A 7,309-nucleotide genomic window follows, 5' to 3' on the forward strand; every position below is an offset into this window, starting at 1 on the left:
TACACCAACCCCTATACCAACCCCTATACCAACCACTACACCAACCCCTATACCAACCCCTATACCAACCACTATACCAACCACTATACCAACCCCTGTACCAACCCCTATACCAACCCCTATACCAACCACTATACCAACCCCTATACCAACCACTATACCAACCACTACACCAACCCCTATACCAACCCCTATACCAACCACTACACCAACCACTATACCAACCCCTGTACCAACCCCTATACCAACCCCTATACCAACCACTATACCAACCACTATACCAACCACTATACCAACCCCTATACCAACCCCTATACCTACCCCTATGCCAACCCCTATACCAACCCCTATACCAACCCCTATACCAACCCCTATACCAACCCCTATACCTAACCCTATACCAACCCCTATACCTACCCCTATACCAACCCCTATACCAACCCCTATACCAACCCCTATACCAACCCCTATACCAACCACTACACCAACCCCTATACCAACCCCTATACCAACCACTACACCAACCACTATACCAACCCCTGTACCAACCCCTATACCAACCCCTATACCAACCACTATACCAACCCCTATACCAACCACTACACCAACCCCTATACCAACCCCTATACCAACCACTACACCCACCCCTATACCAACCCCTATACCAACCACTATACCAACCACTATACCAACCCCTGTACCAACCCCTATACCAACCCCTATACCAACCACTATACCAACCCCTATACCAACCACTATACCAACCACTACACCAACCCCTATACCAACCCCTATACCAACCACTACACCAACCACTATACCAACCCCTGTACCAACCCCTATACCAACCCCTATACCAACCACTATACCAACCCCTATACCAACCACTATACCAACCACTATACCAACCCCTATACCAACCCCTATACCAACCACTACACCAACCCCTATACCAACCCCTATACCAACCACTATACCAACCACTATACCAACCCCTATACCAACCACTATACCAACCCCTATACCAACCCCTATAACAACCAAGTTTAGAGCAGAGTCCTGTGTGGTTGTCTGAGAGGTGTCATAGTCTTCCCACATCATATACACAGTGGGCCGTCTAGGGGTCTTTACACAGACAGTGTTGTGGGACGTCATATACACAGTGTTGTGGGACGTCATATACACAGTGTTGTGGGACATCATATACACAGTGTTGTGGGACGTCATATACACAGTGTTGTGGGACGTCATATACACAGTGTTGTGGGACATCATATACACAGTGTTGTGGGACATCATATACACAGTGTTGTGGGACATCATATACACAGTGTTGTGGGACATCATATACACAGTGTTGTGGGACATCATATACACAGTGTTGTGGGACATCATATACACAGTGTTGTGGGACATCATATACACAGTGTTGTGGGACATCATATACACAGTGTTGTGGGACGTCATATACACAGTGTGGTGGGACGTCATATACACAGTGTTGTGGGACGTCATATACACAGTGGGCCGTCTAGGGGTCTTTACTCAGACAGTGTTGTGGGACATCATATACACAGTGTTGTGGGACATCATATACACACTGGGCCGTCTAGGGGTCTTTACCCAGACAGTGTTGTGGGACATCATATACACAGTGTTGTGGGACATCATATACACAGTGTTGTGGGACATCATATACACAGTGTTGTGGGACATCATATACACAGTGGGCCGTCTAGGGGTCTTTACCCAGACAGTGTTGTGGGACATCATATACACAGTGTTGTGGGACATCATATACACAGTGTTGTGGGACATCATATACACAGTGTTGTGGGACATCATATACACAGTGTTGTGGGACATCATATACACAGTGTTGTGGGACATCATATACACAGTGTGGTGGGACATCATATACACAGTGTTGTGGGACGTCATATACACAGTGGGCCGTCTAGGGGTCTTTACTCAGACAGTGTTGTGGGACGTCATATACACAGTGTTGTGGGACGTCATATACACAGTGTTGTGGGACGTCATATACACAGTGTTGTGGGACATCATATACACAGTGTTGTGGGACGTCATATACACAGTGTTGTGGGACGTCATATACACAGTGTTGTGGGACGTCATATACACAGTGTTGTGGGACGTCATATACACAGTGTTGTGGGACGTCATATACACAGTGTTGTGGGACGTCATATACACAGTGTTGTGGGACGTCATATACACAGTGTTGTGGGACATCATATACACACTGTGTTGTGGGACGTCATATACACAGTGTTGTGGGACATCATATACACAGTGTTGTGGGACGTCATATACACAGTGGGCCGTCTAGGGGTCTTTACCCAGACAGTGTTGTGGGACAGGAGCTAACGGACCATACGTTTTCATAAAGCCTAATTGGACTCCGTGCTAACCTGCCCCAAGAGGCCCCTATAGCGGCTCCCATAACATGTCACACAGACAGACGGACTAATTATGAAACACAACCCTGAAAAGTGACGATTGACAGATCAGAGTGTGTGTGTGTGTAGAAAGGGGAGGGTTAGAGGGGGGTGAGAAGGAGAGAGAGACAGGAAACGTGAGAGACATTGGTGACGGGAGAGAGAGGCAGAGAGAGAGGAGAGAGAGAGGCAGAGAAGAGAGAGAGGAAGAGAGAGAGGAGAGAGAGAAGAAGAGAGAGGCAGAGAGAGAGGAGAGAGAGAGGCAGAGAGAGGAAGAGAGAGGCAGAGGAGAGAAAGGAAGAGAGAGAGGAGGAGAGAGAGGAAGAGAGAGAGGAGGGCGAGGCAGAGAGAGAGGCAGAGAGAGAGGCAGAGAGAGGAAGAGAGAGGCAGAGGAGAGAGAGAGGAAGAGGGAGAGGAGAGAGAGAGGAAGCGAGAGAGGAGAGAGAGGCAGAGAGAGAGGCAGAGAGAGGCAGAGAGAGGAAGAGAGAGGCAGAGGAGAGAGAGAGGAAGAGAGAGAGGAGAGAGAGGCAGAGAGAGAGGCAGAGAGAGGCAGAGGAGAGAGAGAGGAGAGAGAGGCAGAGAGAGGCTGAGAGGAGAGAGGGGCAGAGAGGGAGATAGCGAGAGAGGCTGAGAGGAGAGAGAGAGGTGAGAGGGGCAGAGAGGGAGATAGCGAGAGAGGCTGAGAGGAGAGAGGCAGAGAGAGAGAGAGAGGTGAGTGTGGTCAACACCCTGCTGGATATCGATTAACAAGTCTGGCCTTCATGTGTTGCCAATCCCTCAGCATGGATTACAGATAACCCTGTGCTAGTCTGATATTTCATTCCCAAAGGATTTCCAAACCATGCACTTACTGTCCTGATCACAACTAAATGGACTTGGAAGCTAAATTGGTATTTAAGAAGGTAGCGCTAACAGTGACCTATCTTCTGCAATATTATGTTTACTGTAGGACCCTTTAAACAGAGTTAAACTGTAGGACCCTTTAAACAGAGTTAAACTGTAGGACCCTTTAAACAGAGTTAAACTGTGGGACCCTTTAAACAGAGTTAAACTGTGGGACCCTTTAAACAGAGTTAAACTGTGGGACCCTTTAAACAGAGTTAAACTGTGGGACCCTTTAAACAGAGTTAAACTGTGGGACCCTTTAAACAGAGTTAAACTGAAGGACCCTTTAAACAGAGTTAAACTGTGGGACCCTTTAAACAGAGTTAAACTGTGGGACCCTTTAAACAGAGTTAAACTGTAGGACCCTTTAAACACAGTTAAACTGAAGGACCCTTTAAAAACAGTTAAACTGTGGGACCCTTTAAACAGAGTTAAACTGTGGGACCCTTTAAACACAGTTAAACTGAAGGACCCTTTAAAAACAGTTAAACTGTGGGACCCTTTAAACAGAGTTAAACTGTAGGACCCTTTAAACAGAGTTCAACTGTGGGACCCTTTAAACACAGTTAAACTGTGGGACCCTTTAAACAGAGTTAAACTGTGGGACCCTTTAAACAGAGTTAAACTGTGGGACCCTTTAAACAGAGTTAAACTGTGGGACCCTTTAAACACAGTTAAACTGTAGGACCCTTTAAACACAGTTCAACTGTAGGACCCTTTAAACAAAGTTAAACTGTGGGACCCTTTAAACAGAGTTAAACTGTGGGACCCTTTAAACACAGTTAAACTGTAGGACCCTTTAAACAGGGTTAAACTGTAGGACCCTTTAAACAGGGTTAAACTGTGGGACCCTTTAAACAGAGTTAAACTGTAGGACCCTTTAAAAACAGTTAAACTGTGGGACCCTTTAAACAGAGTTAAACTGTGGGACCCTTTAAACAGAGTTAAACTGTGGGACCCTTTAAACAGAGTTAAACTGAAGGACCCTTTAAAAACAGTTAAACTGTGGGACCCTTTAAACAGAGTTAAACTGTGGGACCCTTTACACAGAGTTAAACTGTGGGACCCTTTAAACAGAGTTAAACTGAAGGACCCTTTAAAAACAGTTAAACTGTGGGACCCTTTAAACAGAGTTAAACTGTGGGACCCTTTAAACACAGTTAAACTGAAGGACCCTTTAAAAACAGTTAAACTGTGGGACCCTTTAAACAGAGTTAAACTGTGGGACCCTTTAAACAGAGTTAAACTGTGGGACCCTTTAAACAGAGTTAAACTGTGGGACCCTTTAAACAGAGTTAAACTGTTGGTTTACTATAGGACCCTTTAAACGGAGTTAAACTGTAGGACCCTTTAAACAGAGTTAAACTGTAGGACCCTTTAAACAGAGTTAAACTGTAGGACCCTTTAAACAGAGTTAAACTGTGGGACCCTTTAAACAGAGTTAAACTGTGGGACCCTTTAAACAGAGTTAAACTGTAGGACCCTTTAAACAGAGTTAAACTGTGGGACCCTTTAAACAGAGTTAAACTGTGGGACCCTTTAAACAGAGTTAAACTGTGGGACCCTTTAAACAGAGTTAAACTGTAGGACCCTTTAAACACAGTTAAACTGTGGGACCCTTTAAACAGAGTTAAACTGTGGGACCCTTTAAACAGAGTTAAACTGTAGGACCCTTTAAACAGAGTTAAACTGTAGGACCCTTTAAACAGAGTTAAACTGTAGGACCCTTTAAACAGAGTTAAACTGTGGGACCCTTTAAACAGAGTTAAACTGTAGGACCCTTTAAACACAGTTCAACTGTGGGACCCTTTAAACAGAGTTAAACTGTAGGACCCTTTAAACAGAGTTAAACTGTGGGACCCTTTAAACAGAATTAAACTGTGGGACCCTTTAAACAGAGTTAAACTGTAGGACCCTTTAAACAGAGTTAAACTGTGGGACCCTTTAAACAGAGTTAAACTGTGGGACCCTTTAAACAGAGTTAAACTGTGGGACCCTTTAAACAGAGTTAAACTGTAGGACCCTTTAAACACAGTTAAACTGTGGGACCCTTTAAACAGAGTTAAACTGTGGGACCCTTTAAACAGAGTTAAACTGTAGGACCCTTTAAACAGAGTTAAACTGTAGGACCCTTTAAACAGAGTTAAACTGTAGGACCCTTTAAACAGAGTTAAACTGTGGGACCCTTTAAACAGAGTTAAACTGTAGGACCCTTTAAACAGAGTTAAACTGTGGGACCCTTTAAACAGAGTTAAACTGTGGGACCCTTTAAACAGATTTAAACTGTGGGACCCTTTAAACAGAGTTAAACTGTGGGACCCTTTAAACAGAGTTAAACTGTGGGACCCTTTAAACAGATTTAAACTGTGGGACCCTTTAAACAGAGTTAAACTATAGGACCCTTTAAACAGAGTTAAACTGTAGGACCCTTTAAACAGAGTTAAACTGTAGGACCCTTTAAACAGAGTTAAACTGTGGGACCCTTTAAACAGAGTTAAACTGTGGGACCCTTTAAACAGAGTTAAACTGTGGGACCCTTTAAACACAGTTAAACTGTGGGACCCTTTAAACAGAGTTAAACTGTGGGACTCTTTAAACAGAGTTAAACTGTGGGACCCTTTAAACAGGGTTAAACTGTGGGACCCTTTAAACAGAGTTAAACTGTGGGACCCTTTAAACACAGTTAAACTGTGGGACCCTTTAAACACAGTTCAACTGTGGGACCCTTTAAACAGAGTTAAACTGTGGGACCCTTTAAACAGAGTTAAACTGTGGGACCCTTTAAACACAGTTAAACTGTGGGACCCTTTAAACACAGTTCAACTGTGGGACCCTTTAAACAGAGTTAAACTGTGGGACCCTTTAAACACAGTTAAACTGTGGGACCCTTTAAACAGAGTTAAACTGTAGGACCCTTTAAACAGAGTTAAACTGTGGGACCCTTTAAACAGAGTTAAACTGTGGGACCCTTTAAACAGAGTTAAACTGTAGGACCCTTTAAACAGAGGTAAACTGTGGGACCCTTTAAACAGAGTTAAACTGTGGGACCCTTTAAACAGAGTTAAACTGTGGGACCCTTTAAACACAGTTAAACTGTGGGACCCTTTAAACAGAGTTAAACTGTGGGACCCTTTAAACAGAGTTAAACTGTGGGACCCTTTAAACAGAGTTAAACTGTGGGACCCTTTAAACACAGTTAAACTGTGGGACCCTTTAAACACAGTTCAACTGTGGGACCCTTTAAACAGAGTTAAACTGTGGGACCCTTTAAACACAGTTAAACTGTCGGACCCTTTAAACAGAGTTAAACTGTGGGACCCTTTAAACAGAGGTAAACTGTGGGACCCTTTAAACAGAGTTAAACTGTGGGACCCTTTAAACAGAGTTAAACTGTAGGACCCTTTAAACACAGTTAAACTGAAGGACCCTTTAAAAACAGTTAAACTGTGGGACCCTTTAAACAGAGTTAAACTGTGGGACCCTTTAAACACAGTTAAACTGAAGGACCCTTTAAAAACAGTTAAACTGTGGGACCCTTTAAACACAGTTAAACTGTAGGACCCTTTAAACAGAGTTCAACTGTGGGACCCTTTAAACACAGTTAAACTGTGGGACCCTTTAAACAGAGTTAAACTGTGGGACCCTTTAAACAGAGTTAAACTGTGGGACCCTTTAAACAGAGTTAAACTGTGGGACCCTTTAAACACAGTTAAACTGTAGGACCCTTTAAACACAGTTCAACTGTAGGACCCTTTAAACAAAGTTAAACTGTGGGACCCTTTAAACAGAGTTAAACTGTGGGACCCTTTAAACACAGTTAAACTGTAGGACCCTTTAAACAGGGTTAAACTGTAGGACCCTTTAAACAGGGTTAAACTGTGGGACCCTTTAAACAGAGTTAAACTGTAGGACCCTTTAAACAACAGTTAAACTGTGGGACCCTTTAAACAGAGTTAAACTGT

Source organism: Salvelinus namaycush, chromosome 6 (genome assembly GCF_016432855.1).
Source record: "Salvelinus namaycush isolate Seneca chromosome 6, SaNama_1.0, whole genome shotgun sequence".
Lineage (NCBI taxonomy): Eukaryota > Metazoa > Chordata > Actinopteri > Salmoniformes > Salmonidae > Salvelinus > Salvelinus namaycush.